Source organism: Panthera onca, chromosome D3 (genome assembly GCF_046562875.1).
Source record: "Panthera onca isolate mPanOnc1 chromosome D3, mPanOnc1 haplotype 2, whole genome shotgun sequence".
NCBI classification, from domain to species: domain Eukaryota; kingdom Metazoa; phylum Chordata; class Mammalia; order Carnivora; family Felidae; genus Panthera; species Panthera onca.
Window position 1 is genome coordinate 78512182 of NC_138350.1, and position 15127 is coordinate 78527308.

Consider the following 15127-nt stretch of genomic DNA (forward strand, 5'->3'; position numbering starts at 1 on the left):
CTGTTGCCCCATTTTCTTCATCTCTGTACAGGGAAACCACTTCCATTCATTATACTACAGCACATCCCTTCATGACCAAAAACCAAACACCTCCCCAAAAAAAACTTGCAAAAACCTAGTGTGGTAACTGCCTCCAAATCTGGAGTTTTATATGCAAACTGTTTATGACATTTACAAAACCGGGAAGAAACTGCAATAGCGCTGTGCTTCTGGAAAGATGAGGCCAATTTCAGAATCCAATTTTCAAAAAGAAATGCCATGTTTGTTTCATGTCAGCCTCTGCTTCCGATCAGAAAAAAAGCTGAACAAAGAGAAAACCGTTGGTCTGGCTGGTTACTTCCAAGCAAAGCAGAGGGCAGATGGAAAGCCATCCAGTTGGCCGTAGCGCCTTGTCTTGTCTTCCTCCAGTTGCTCTGAAAGCAGCTGAGCAAAGCTTAACCCCACTGAATGGGAATTCCCTCTCTCTCTCTCTCTCTCTCTCTCTCTCTCTCACACACACACACACACACACACACACACACACACACACACACTTCCAACGTATTTAAATAACAATATTTTTAAAAATATAGGCTGGGCTGTCACATAGACAGGTGGCCTGACTGCTTTGGCAGTTCTGATACACCAGGCTGGCCGCCCAGTTTGCCAAAGGCCCTGCCTCCCAACTGACCTGTAATAACAACACAGTACACAGTCCTGGTTGTACAAGCCCAACCATAGTCTGTCGTTAAGGTGGAAAGATTTCTGGAAGAGAACATGTGGTACTTTATAGATTTAGAATCAAGCCTTGGAGTATGAATATACATATATGTGTGTGTGTGTGTGTGTGTGTGTGTGTGTGTGTATACACATATACATATGTGCATATATATGTATGTATACATTATATGCACATATTTTATATATATATATATATATATATATATATATATATATATATATAAATGAAAATCACCTTGGCTATTGCACGTTTGCATTTGCATTTACATAGGCACATTATAGTTTCCAACCACATCCATGTATTGTGGACTTAATGAATGCATAAAAACATGTAGTCACAAACACACATACACACAAATATATACCAAACACAGAGCAGGATCTAGATACACTACAGACATCATATATGATATATGATATCAGATATCAATGTATCTAAATACAATGAAAATCATATATCATTTATAGTTCACGGAGATTCTGATTTAAAAATCTGCATAGGAAAAAAATATGTAATCGACTTTTAAATGAATTTCTTTCCCCTGTATTCAACTTTCTTACCAAAGACCGTTTTTCTCATTGCTCCCTAGTGCAGAGCAAGCTGAGTATTGCCCCTGCTGGTCTACACTACATGCAGAAAGAACGCGAGCACCAACCAGTCGCATCTGTGTTTGCTCGCCTCTGCCAACTGTCCATATAGAAGTTCCACTCACTCCCCTGCCAACTGCTGTATATGCCGATCGTACAGAGTGGAATGCCCAGAGTGTGTGGGAAAACACAGCTCAGCTTGATAATTGTGGGGTCACATCTTATCGTCCCTGTATACAATATATCCCATGACAGTTGTCTGCAATACGACTGGGCACTGGCTGTATCCAATCTATTTCAACGCTGTATTGTCACTGGTCAAAAATGGCCTTGTTCTCCCAGTCCCTCCATTTTCCAAATGAAAAAGGAAAGGAACCGATAAGCTTGAGCTCAATTTGTTCTGGCAGTTATTGCAAAGTTCCTACTGTGAGGGAGGCCTTGCCCATTGGTGCGGAATGACACGCAGCCATCCAGGGTCCAGACAAAGGGAGACCCTGCTTTTCTCCAAGTGTATTCAGCCATGTATAGACATATTGGCTGAGATGCCTACCCATTCACATCTTAATGGGAAAAAGAGAGAGACAAGAGCCAGGGGGATTGGGGGAGAAGGCGAATGAAAGATTATCAAGTGACACCAGACAACAAAATGTGAACTTGGCGAAGAGGAAGAAAGGAAACTATTTTGATCACAGGACAGTAAATCACTGATAAAATGTGGATATATATGTTTTAGTACTATCCAGCCAAATTATGCTTTTATCACACATAAAGGTTACTATAATGATACTGCAATGTGAAATTGAAGAAAGTTATGCTTAGAGGTTGGATTACATGAGTCTCTTGCTTCTTCTATTTTCTCTCTCCTCTTTCTCTCTCTCTCTCTCTCTCTCTCTCCCCCTCTCCCTCTCCCTCTCTCGCTCGCACATTAATTCAGCCAAATGAAACTGCTGGATGAAGTACCACCAAGATGCATTCTAAAGTGCAATTCCTCTGAAATAAGTATGTAGCTTTATTAGAAAACCAAAGTACCGGTCAAAAGGTGAAAAAAATGTATTATATTATGATGAAAAAGAGGTCATTTAAGAAAAGGCTGAAATAGCACTTCTTTTTGAAATGGCATATGGAGGCTTTTATAACACTCAAAAAAAGGTGACTTTTTCTTAATATTTGTCCTTATTCTCTGCTTATGAACAGAAAGAAAATGTTTGAAGATAAGGTCACTTTAAATTCTAGGCCACGGCACATGTTCCTCTCTGGGGCCGAATGCCCTCCTCTTTCCCCCTTTCAACTACATCTAATGATAATTGTTCTACCCATCCACCACTCCTGTCTACTAGAAAAACAGTTGACAAGAAATAATGTCAGAGTTGTGCCTGCGACATAGCAGAAATCATTTCTCCCAGCAAAAGTCACTTATTTCAAAGAATAAGTAATGAAATGAGCAAGGGAAAATTAAGTTAATTTTAAAATCCGTTATTAGTTGCTTCTCTTTAGTCATAATGGAAATGGGGGGGGAGGAATTACAGATTCAATAACATGCATTTTTTCCATTACGGAGAATGGCTAATTCAATGGATGAGTCATTAGAGAAAGATCCCTCTGGCCTTGTGGAACTCCAGACAGAGAAACAAAAAGGAAAAAGTTTCAGATAGAAAATATACCATAAAATTGTTGGGAAAAGTGAACTACAACCCCCAACGAAATTACCTCTTCTGGCAATTAAGAGCCCGTTTGTTAGAACATTAATAGCCCCAGGCAAACTAAACAAACCCGGTCCTGGCTGCCGGTAATGACAGATTTCTTAGGGAGTATTATTTAATTAACAATAATGTGAAAGAGCAGCTCGGCTGAGACACACTGCATGTACTTACTGGAAACACTGAGCAACGGTAGTGGAAAAGACGTGCAATGTGTTAGCCTTCCCATTATCTTTCTGAAATACGTAAGTCGCTGATAGGTGTTATACGTAAGTAGCCACTAGGTATTTTCAGCTGAGGCCAACATGTCCAAAAAACTTTAGCTCTTACTGTACAAGGCTGCTAATCGTCCTCTGCAGTTTGATTCCGTGAAGAAATCCCCCAGGGCCTCAAATGTTCAGGGACAGCATTCTTTGTCCTTCCCCCATCTAGACAAGGGCAACTGCCGCCCCCCTCCCCTGTGTACACCAGGCTCCCTCCCACCCCCACACATCACTTGCTGCTGATCACCTAACATAAGTGATGCCTTTTGTTCTCCTTCCCGTCCCAAGGAGCTGTGGTGTGGGGTGCGTTAGCAACTTGTGGCTGGCTGGGCCTTCCTCCCCCAGAGACGCCTTCCGACCCCATGGCACTGGCAGAGGGGGAAAGAAAGCTCTAGCCGGGAGCTGCCTTCTGCCCTCCAAGTTGCTGGACTGAATTCCCTACCTCCAACAGCCTCCTTCAGAGCTGATTATAATTTAAAGACCAATTTCAAACGGCAGAAGGAGGACCACTTTAAGGTGTTCTGACACAGAGTGGGAGCTGGCAGCGTGACGCGAACTCCACAACTAAAGTGACGAGCTCAGGAAAACGCAAAAATAGTGCGCTCCGAGGAAGAAGGAGAAAAGTAAGTTGTAAAACTTCATGCCGTCTGTGATTTCCATGACATAGCTTCACAAAATCTGGTTTAAATTTGGCCAGTGACACAGAAAGATTGTCTTGGGAAGTGAAAGTGTTGATTTAGTTCCTGTGGGAGCCAAACAAAGCGAGCTAAGATAGTAATTTTAAATTATTATCGGGTGGCTGTTAATTGTACTCACCAGGGTCCACTAAAATTCCTGCCAGCAGAAAATCTTTATCTTGACTTGATTTGTGATAAGCTTGGGAATGAACAGTCAGTTGTAGAACATGTTATTAAGCAAAACAAACTTCTGCCTGTGGCTTCTGAAAAGACAAATCTGAAAGTCCAACCAGTTAGCTCGTGCTTATGTTTGAGAGTGCATTACGACAGGGTATGTATAGACACCTAGCATCCACACTGGATTAAGATTGACTGCAGGAGCTAAAGATTTTGTTCGGATTCTTTTGAGTCCACAGTAACTATTCCTCAAGTCATATCAAAGGCATCTGATTAAATACATCTCCCAGCAGGATTTTAGCACAGGGCATGATGCTTTATTGTGTACAGTATAATCAGATTGATATCATATGGCATCAGCCAGTGAATGCCTTGTTTTGAAACAACTTGTGGAAAGAGATTTTTATCCCTTTCTTTAATCCTAATTTGATACTATTAACCAATTCCATTATTTAAATGTACTATTAAGATTAAAATCAATTTGATTTATCAAAATGTATTTTCCATTAATAAGGCTTTCTTTTGAGCCTCCTCCCTTAACCTTCATTTAGTTTTGGTGCTTTGAAGAGAAACATTTACAAAATCTTTTTCCCTCATGTGGATTAAAGCATGTGGATTGGTTCTTGTTAAGCTATTCTTAGCCTTATGGTAGGAGAACAAAACCTTGTAGAGTTTATATGGGTTTCTTTGAATGTTTCTTTACTACATAGAAGAAACAAATGAAAGGGATTATAAGAGAAAGAAAGAATAAATTAAATTCTGCAAGAGATATATAAGAGCATTTTCCATTCCAAAGAAACCCAATTCCTTTACCGACACAGAGAAGAAATAGACAGGAATTTCAACTGCTAATGCAGTTTCCACTGGTAACATTTGAACATCTTTGTGGCACTGCTATATGGTATTTAAATATCAGAAAGGCAGAAAAGTGCCAGCATAAAAGCAAAGGAGACACACAATTTTTCCAGGCAGCAGGGCTAACAATCCTATCCTGCAACAAGTGTTACCAGAGATCAATCAGCGAGTTATTTATAAAAAAGGAAAAAAACTTTTTTTTTAACAGTTACTTTAAAGCAAGTAAAAGTAGAAATAGCTAGTATCAAGCATCATCACCAACCAACTACACTTTAGAGAAAGACCACTAATTCTTTTCACTGCATGCTCACAAATTCACCATTTCTTCTAGGCGAACATGAGTGAAATGTTATAAATGCTTACTATGATGTAAAGTCAGCATTTGAAAACATCCCTGATTTGTGGGATTTGTAAAAGGCCTTAAGGCCCTTTGGTTCCATCCCCACCTCTGGCAGACCTACTTGAGTCTGTGAAAGCCTCTGTGCCTGCAGTGTCCTGCCCCTGCCTTCTCCCCCCGCCTGGAAAAGGGCAGACTTCTCAATTTCCATAAGCAATCTGTCCCAGCTCATAAGCTTCACTGTCTGGAAATCTTTGTTTAAATCTCTTCCTCTACTGATTAAGGCCATGTTCCCTGCTCCTGATTCCTAGGAGATCCCATCTTCAGTGGAAATGGGTTTCTAAAATGTGGATGTGGTTAATTAAGCAGCACCTTGACTTTCTCTCCTCTAGCCTTAAAGCTGTCCTTTCCTTGGACACTGTAGGCTTCATCTTTAGAGCCTTGTGGACTCTGGTGAATCTGATCCAAGCTTCCAGCCTCACTCCACAGTCTCCTTCGGGTTGTCCCTGTCAGAAACTGAGAAAGTTCTGGTGAGGATCCTAGTCCCACCTGGTGGATCCTCAGAACCCTTCCCTGTTAATATTGCCATACAAGTGCCACAATTCTCACTGAAATGAGAATGCTACATTGCTGAATCTTTCACTTTTTGTTTAATTTCATTCAGTTCCAAGTTTTATTAAATTTCTGCTTGGTGCTGACACATGCTAATTCTGAAGACACAGGGGTGACAGCCGCTGCCCTCAGAGATTCATGGGCTAGTGGGGAAAGCAGACTGATGTGGGCTGTGCCAGTGAAATGGACAGAGTAGAGTGGTATGGGGGCACAAAAGACAGGCCTCATAATGAACAAATACTTCCTGGAAGAGAGGGTGCCAAACAAAGGGCCTGGAAAAAGCACTTTTGTTTGAACAAAATCATAAAGGTGTTAAACTATAGGGTCTGTAGTTTATTTTAATGGGCGAATGTGAGGGGAGAAGGGACAGGAAAAGAGGCTAGAATGGTAGAAGGAGTCAGATCATTTACATCCTTGAGTACCTCCTCAAGAAGTTCAGATTTTATCAGTTAAGAAATGAGGAACCATTAGAGATCTTTTAGCAGGTGAGTGACCCAGTAAGATCCCTCTGGCTAGTAAGAGAACAGATTAGAACAGGGACACCAGTTAGGAGGCTGCTACAGTGGTGAAAGCTTGAAAGTTTACTGGGGTAGTTGGAGAGGAGACAGAAGGAATCTTACCATAGCTTCTGGATTCCTACTTGGATGGCTGGAAGTGCCATTCGTTCCACAGACTGGAGTAAGCAGAGCAAGAGACCCAAGAGAGGAAACCATTAGGAGTCAAACTGGGAGGAAATGGTATCCACTATGACCTATCAATCTTATGTTTGTTCTTTGAGCTCTTACTTCCAGATATTACCAGATTTTATTTTATTCATTATTGTTCTGTTTATATTCTAATACTTCTTCAAAGAGCCACATGCCTAAAGCCAAGACACGTCCTTTTCCACCATCTCTTTAATTTGTTCCACTTTGGTAAAATCTCAGTGCTTAGTGATCATGACTTTAGATATCCTTACAATACAAATGAATATTAAACACTCTATACAGAACTTACTCCTTTAAAATACTACTTGTCATTGTACTAAAGTTGAGAATAATCAATTGATAACAATTCTCCAGCCACTCGGTACTAAGGAGTCAGAACCATATTTCCTTATTTGTTATGCCTGAGCAGGCATAATCAAAAGTTGTGTATGTATAGCTCATATAGATACACCCATCCTTTAGATACACCCATCTCTATCACAACATACATGGTAACTAGGCCATTCGAACAAGACCTGCTCTCTATATACATGTTTTTTGGTTTTGGTTTTGGTTTTCGGCTTTCTGTTTTGTTTTGTTTTGGGGTTTTTTTGTTTTTGAGAGAGAGAGAGACAGAGAGAGAGATCGAGCATACACACACAAGTATGTGTGCGCAAGCCAGGGAGGGACAAAAGGAGAGGGAGAAAGAGAATCTTAAGCAGGTTCCATCTCCAGAGAGGAGCCTGACGAGGGGCTCAATCTCACGACCATGAGATCATGACTTAAGCCAAGATCAAGAGTCAGATATTTAACCGACTGAGCCACCCAGACGCCTGTGTATTAGATATGAATATGGATATGGATATGTTTAGTTAGACAAAGAATGACTTTCCCCCACCCCCTCCAAATCCTCTTCCAAATACAAAACCCTGCTTTTGCTTATCTGAGATCACAAAAGTTCTTCCACACTGACCTCAGTGGCCCTGGATGGCTTGTCTCATGTCCCAGGCATGGCAAAGTATATTTTCTAAAGGTGGTCACAATAATATGTCTCATCCCACAGGCTCTTCTGGAGCCTTGCCACTCCTCTTCAGGAGGTGGAGTCCAATTCCCTTCCCTCCAGAGTACGGACCTGGAAGTGGCTGATAACCAACAGAATGCAGCAGAAGTAAAGTTGAGAAGATTCTAAGGTTGGGCCATAAAAGATAATGCCTCTTCTGCTTTGAGAACAGACATCCTCACATGGGAGCCCTGACCACATTACATAGTCCAAATGCTCTCATGGAAGCCACCATGCCATTAGGAAACCCAAACTAGTCCATGTGGAAGACACGTGTGAAGAGACAGAGATGCACCAACAGCCTCCAGCTGCACCAGACCCCTGTGTCCCAGTATAGCCACCATCTGACTGCAGATGCCTGAGAAACCCCATGCCAGAGCCATCCAGCCAAGATACATCCAAATCCCTGACTCACAGAAACCACAAAAATTAACAAAAACAACTGGTTGTAAGCTACTACATTTTGAGATGATTTGTTTCATAGTAATAGCTAGCCAGAACAGGAATTAGTGCCAAAATGATCCAGTGCAGGGTCAAACGATGAAGGGTCAGGGGATAAGATCTCCCTTACCTCATTATATGAGGCTATACTTGTGCCTTTTGATCTAGGCCTAAGGCCAGTCGGTGACCCTGATGCCAAAACCAGACTGGACTCTGATGAGCCTGAAATGACCAAAAGATCCTAGACTGAGAACAGTTCTCATTCCTCATGACTCCACTGGTCACTTCCGGAACCCATGATGGATGGCTCTTTGGACCAGTTTTGCTTGGGCCATTTGGGAATCTCCTTTTTTATATATCCCCTGTTAACATGGTAAAATGTCCCTAAGAACACAAACTTAGTATATATTCAATGATTCTATCAGAGGCTAATTGGATCAGATTTGGGGGGAGCAGAAGGAGTTCATTCAAGAGTTCAAATTAAGACCATCTCACACATTTGCTTGGAAGGTAGTTCCATTACTGAGCAGAGAACACTACCAAAGAACCATCAGGGGATAAACTAGCCCAGAAAAATGAGGATGCTGAATCAATCTCCACCCCAAGATCATATCACTATCATGTAATTAGAGGGAGGTTGCTGCTGCAGCCTGCAGATCAAATAACCACTCCTGTCACATGCACGTGGCTATGTGTGCGAGGCTGGGCATGGTCTGTTGAGGACAGCCAAGGCACGGCAGTATCGAGGAGGAGTACAGAATACTGAAGCTCAGGCTTAAAGACAATGCCTTCTGTAACTACCTTCTATGAAGGTAACTGAGATCTATACATAATGGACAATACCAGTCTTGGATCAGCTAATTCTAACATAACTTGACTCACGGTATTAATTCATTTTGAGGTATTTCTGGAGTAGATTTCCCACTTTCTGATAAAATTATGAAATGTCCAAATTCTGTTTCTCCAATTGAAGCACACATGGCAACATTGTGTTAAGCAGGTGACAATAAATGCTGTTTCTGAGAACTGCTTTTTATTTTTTTGGTTTAAGTTTATTATTTTGAGAGAGAGAGAGAGAGCACAAGTTGGAGAGGGGTAGAGAGCGAGGGAGAGAGAATCCCAAGCACTGGCAGCGCATACCCCAATGTGGGGCTCGAACTCACAAACCATAAGATCAAGACCTGAGCCGAAGTCAGATGCTTAACTGACTAAGTCACCCACGCGCCCCTTGAGAACAGCTTTAATACCAATTCTCGATTGTCCTTCAAAGACAGAGTTGCATGATAACCCTTTGCGTGGATATATCATAGTTTTCAAAATCATCTATTGTTAGAAATCTGGATGAATCTCACTTTCTGCTACAGTAGAAATATCATAATAAATACAAATATATTTAAATTCAAATAAAATGTGTATCATAATTATTTCCTTAGGATCAATTACGTATTCATTTTAAAGACATGACACATATTGCAAAACTGCTTTCAAAAAAACTTTTGTCAACTTACACTTCTATCTGAAGTATATTTTCAATATGTCTAGTTTCTCACATTCCCAGCAACATTGGTTAGCTTGTTTTTTAATGTTTTCCAAGTTAATAGGCTGAAAATAACTCATTTTCCTCAGCTAACTGTAAAAGTAAAATGTTTCTCATATATTATAGGTCATTTTATTTGCTGTTTTATGAATTTCTCTTGTTGTCATTTGATCATTTTCTACTGGAATGATTATCATTTTTAACAATGAACATAAAGACTCTTTAATATGTTAAGGATAATAAGTCTGTGTTTTCTCATGCATGTTGCCTAATTTTTATATTAAATATACAACAATTTCTAATAATTTAGTTCACTCTATTAACATTTTCCTTCACGACCTTAGCTAATCCTTTGGAAGGCTTCTTCAACCCAGTATTCTAAAAGCAATATTCACCTATATCTTCTCTTAGTATTTTTTGTTTTTTTTAATGTGTTCTATGAACCTGCGTGGTTTAATTTTTCCCATTTGACTGTCCAGTGAATGAAGAGCGGACGGTGGATGGTGAAGGACAGGACATAGCTTTTCCAACCACAATTAACCAACTTACTTAAGAAGTCTGCCTTGCCAGACATATAATATAGATTAATATGGAGCCTAGAAAAGAGGATACAGTAGTAAAGACAAGGAAAAAGATGAGGGAGGCAGAGTCTAGCAATTTCACCCTGAAAAAGCTCCAGAACTCCTAGTGCCCAGAAGAGCAGAGCTCTGAAAAATCGTGTACTAAAGGATTTCCACTTCTGTGATCCTATGAAACCACAATTAAAAGGTACCAGAAATATAATAGTTGCAAGTTTTGGTTGGGGGAGAAACGCACTTACACCTAAGTGCTAATAATGTAAGTACTAATAACCTTCATAGTTATAAGATGCATTCTGATATCAGAAATACTTAAAGGTTTTTTTTTAAGTCCTAAAAAATACAAAATATATCCATAAGATCTGTTTGGATGCTTTCTTTTCTATTTAATATCTATTTTGCTTATTAATGCTTTTAAATTTTTAATCAGTTTTTATTTTATTAAAAGTAAACTATTTGCATTGGTCAAAAACAAAACAAGATGGCACTGGAAGGCTAATGATAAAAGAAAAAGCAGTTCCTTGCCCCAATCCCAAAACCCAATCCCCAAACGCAACCCCAGAAGCTGTTTCTTCAAATACTTGCCCATGTATTTCTAAGTGATATGCTTACACAGGTATTTCCTGAAAGATCTATTTTACATATCAGCACCTGACTTCCCAGTAGAATAGGTGAGAATTTAGTTCTCTTTAAACATATTCCTGGGGCACCTGGGTGGCTCAGTTGGTTGAGGGTCCAACTCTTGATTTCAGCTCAAGTCATGATCTCATGGTTTGTAGGTTTGAGCCCCATGTCAGGCTCCGCACTGCCAGTGCAGAGGCTTGCTTGGGATCCTTTCTCTCTCTCTCTGCCTCTCCCCTGCTCATGCTCTCTCTTTCTCTCGCTCTTGAAATAAATATATAAACTTTAAATAAAAAGCATTTAAATACAATAAAAATAAATAAAAGTAAGTATATTCCCACCCATTCTCCTCTCCCTCACCTTCTTAACACAGTTCTATTTCAATTTCCATTAAAAGAATAGTCAATATTTACCTTATTATGAATGAATGTTGTTTCCTATCAAGTTGTACATTAAGATTCTAATTCCTTCTTTCTAGAACAGTTTTGTTTTTCTGGATTAAAAACTGCCTAACATTTTCTTTTCCTTTCTTCTTTATGTGCATGTCACTTTTTTCAAATGTTCCTAAGATCTGTCTCCTGCCCATCAACAATTTTTCCAAATACTTCAAGAATTTCTCAAACCCTCTAATACCAGTTTCATTTTTTCCCCTGGTACCCTCCCTCTCCTGGCCTGGCTTCTGTGTCTAGACCTAAGATACACCTGTTAATTAGGGCTTCTCCTTGTTAGTCCCCTATGTTGGATCTCTTTTCTCTGGAATCCTGTATCTTTTTCTTAATTTCCTCTATCATTTTGCTAAAATGCATTAAATTTCTCAATGGTAAGACTCAGTTCTAAAAGACAGTGAAGAAATTTTCATCATAGACCTCTATGCACAGCCAAACTAGATACAATAAAAACATTTTGAAAGGAAATGTAAATACAGCGAAGACTGGACTACTAGAGACTCTAGGTTCAAGAAAGAGGCGACTGTCAAACCAACAGGTAGGGGATGACCTTGAAAAGAATTAGAGAATAAAGATCTTCTCATATCAGCCCCTTTCCCCCAAAATAAAGAGGTTAAAAAGCCAAACCACCAGAGATAACTTCGTGGTCATATCCCTTTAACCAGATAACTAAAAAACATCCCAGAATTTTAGGTCACCATAATTTTTCAAACCCCAATTCCCTCATAAGGTTTCTGAGCATCTCTACAAAGAATTCCTTAACTTTGCATTACAACAAATGATGCCAAGGTCTAGAGCACTTCTGACGTGTCAGGGCTTACTGTATTTGCTCTCCAAGAACAAAAATATCATGCATAAAAACTCACTGTTTTCTGGACTTTTCTGCCTTTATACTGTTTGGTTATGCATGCCTCTTAATACATTGGTGGTAAGAATAGATATTAAGATAAGTATGAAGAACTATTAATTAAAAGACTGAAAGCAGAAAGAATAATAATACCAAACTGTTAAATACTTGTTTACAGCTTTTAAAAAACCACATCAGCATCAGTTAATATTTACTCAACACCTGGGATGTGTCAAATACTGCACTAGGCATCAAGTATCTAGGGATAAAAGACATTACCTGTATCTTCAAGGAGCTTTCAACATGGGGAAGGGAGAGGCAAGTAAATAATTACCAGACTGAATAATGAAGAGCCAACAGGAGATGCATGAGGCACTCTGAGAAGAGATGAGATGGGAAACACAGAGGAAGTTTTAAAAAATAAAATAAAAATAGAACTTAATCTATAGTATTAGATCGTGATAATCTTTGACAACCCTTTAAACCCCTTAAAAAAGATATTTGAGCCTCAAAAAGGTTAAGCAAACACCCAGCACCACCCATTGAGAGGCTGAGCTAGAAAGAGTCTTTAGCCAAGATGTCCAGAGAGTCCAAATTATGCATCATTTTCCAAAAGAGAGGGAGGTTTTGTATTAGAAGAGAAGTTTCTCTTTTCCTTTAACAGAATAAATAATAAACATCAGTGAAATTTTGTTTTCTTTTGTTCTGTAAGTTTCTCCTTCCCTTGAGCAGAGTAGCCAGTTGGCCTTTTTGCATACATTCCTTCCACACTGGAGAAATGAAAGATACAATACACACGACTCCAATGTGACAGTGGATATTACGTAAAGGGAACAATGTCTGGGAGTTGACAGGTCAAAAAGTCCCTAGCTGAGATGAAGCTTCAGATCAGTTTCACCAAGTCGGCCACAGGAAGCCACTTGGAGCAGGCCTCAACCTGGGTCATGAGCAGGGGGCTGGATGCAGGGTGAGCTCTGGAAGCAGCGAGAAGCACTCTAAAGGAGAGGAAGGAGCTCACGTTCTTTATGCCCAAAGCTGCTTTGAAGTTTTGGACTAAAAAGAGAAGGAAAGTTCTTCCTCTTTAAATAACCAGGCATAGAAGGATGAATTTTTTACCCCTAAATCTAAAGCCAATTTTATTACCTTGCCTCTAACGAATGCCTCCTCCCAACTTCCAGCTGTAGCCGAAGCACAGAAGTTTCCTGCCATTGGTTCAGACCCCCTCCCCGCCCCGTTCCCCACCCCCATACCCACATTCCTTCACATCCATTCAGTGTACAAGCGATGGAGACTCTGCCTCCTCAATGGTTTGGACTCCTCACCAATCCTTTTCTGACCCGGGATTCCTGGTTGAAGTTCTCCTCGCAGGTTTCCCTGGACTCTCAACCGCCTGGCCCACGGGCCCCCCCACACTCAGTGACCCCACTAAACAGTGACCGGAGTGGCCCGCCTGCACACTCAGAAACCTTTCATCGCTCACTGTGAACAACTACAGATACTCAAAACACTTCGGCCCAGCAATGTCCACAGCTCCTAGCTACTGGTTTCTGCCTTGTCTCTCCTGCTCATCTCTCATCAGCTCTTGAATGGACCCCATTCTCCATGCAAATTCAAGTGTTCTTCTCCTGCCGGGCCTCCGCACCCTGCGTCTGCACCTTGCCACTTGCATTTTCTTTCACTTGGAATGCCCTCCTCTCTTTCCTTCAAGGTCTAGTTCACATGCTACCTTAAACTTTTCCTCACTGACGCACATCATTTCCCCCTCCCCTGCCCTGGCCTAGCGCTGTTTCCAGGGCTCTGGCGGGCCTTCTCACAAACAGATCTGTGTCACAGTCAGTCATGCACAAAGCGCGTGCGACAGCCGCTCCTGAGAAGAACCCAGGTGCATCCGTTCACGCTCTCCGTCGCACTTGCCAAGAGCTGCGGTGTCAACACTCTCGCCATGACCAGTTTAAGGAGCTGCAAAGGGATGTGCAAACCAGCTCTTGTGAGAGCAGGTGGGAGCCTACGAGCCATCCCAGCACAACGCTCTGTCTCTGTGTAAAACAGGAAAAGAATACCTTTTTGTGGAATTCTTGCAAAGACCAAATGGTAAAGTGAAGGTAAAGGACTTAACACAGGCTGGCATAAAGTGAACACTCCACGCTAAAACTTCTGCTGTTCCTGCTTCTGTTATTCCTGCTGCTACAACACTGTCATCCCTGTCACTAGCGATGCTGTCACGCCTACGCCCACTCCTACCACTATTTCTACCACCAGCATTAACGGCAGTATCTCCCCTACTAAACTGTAAACTCCTTGAAGGAGGGAAAAAGAACATTTATTAAGCACCTACTGTTTTTCAAACACAAGGCTTTGACCATCTGCCAAATACTGTGCTAAGAGCTTTGCATGTATTTTCTCGCTTAATGCTGCCAATCACCCTCTAAGAGTCTACAATGATCTCCAGTTTGTAGACGACAGACAGACTGAAAAAGTTTAAGCCACTTGCTCAAGACCACACAGATCAGAAGTAGTAGGGCTAAAACTGAAACTCCGTTCTGTCTGGCTTCACAAACCACTATCGACTAAGCATATTTGAGGATCCAATATTTACCAAACTGAGAAATTAAGTCTTAACTTTGGCACACTGACTTCTGCCAAAAACTCTTCTTCCTATGGATTAATCTTTATAGTTCAGGAAAGACTGTGGTCCAGGAAAGAACTGTCCTGTTTTCCTAAAGTTCTGTACAAAAGCGAAGTTATAAGAGAAAATACTAAGCAGCAATTATCTGCAACTTCTTTCAAAGAACTTTAGCCGAAGAATTACATTTCAAACACATGCTTTCTTTAAAATGAACAAGCACAAATTAAAGCAATTATAAAGGCCACATAAGGCTACAAATTAGTGAGCATGTGAGACAACTCTGAAAAATCAAAATTGATCATTCTTGTCTAACAGTAGTCAAAAAAATTGCCCGTGGACTGAACTGTACTTTCATTAGC

At 40.7% G+C, this 15127-nt stretch overlaps 1 protein-coding gene and 1 long non-coding RNA gene across 5 annotated transcripts in view; one reads left to right on the forward strand and one right to left on the reverse strand.

Moving 5' to 3' along the window:
• Positions 1 to 15127, forward strand: part of CDH20 (cadherin 20) — a 207015-nt gene that overhangs the window by 134975 nt on the left and 56913 nt on the right. The window contains exon 1 of one of the 3 annotated variants that reach the window (XM_060613986.3): positions 3554 to 3891. The exons of the other annotated variants lie outside the window; for them this stretch is intronic. The gene's annotated coding sequence lies outside the window, so the exon portion shown is untranslated. Of the gene's footprint in view, positions 1 to 3553; positions 3892 to 15127 lie in introns of those variants that run through there. 3 annotated transcript variants of the gene reach the window in all.
• Positions 12476 to 15127, reverse strand: part of LOC144613798 (uncharacterized) — a 58365-nt gene continuing 55713 nt past the window's right edge. For both annotated transcript variants that reach the window (XR_013551214.2, XR_013551215.2), the window contains exon 3: positions 12476 to 12519. This is a non-coding gene — a long non-coding RNA (uncharacterized LOC144613798). The remainder of the gene's footprint in view (positions 12520 to 15127) is intronic.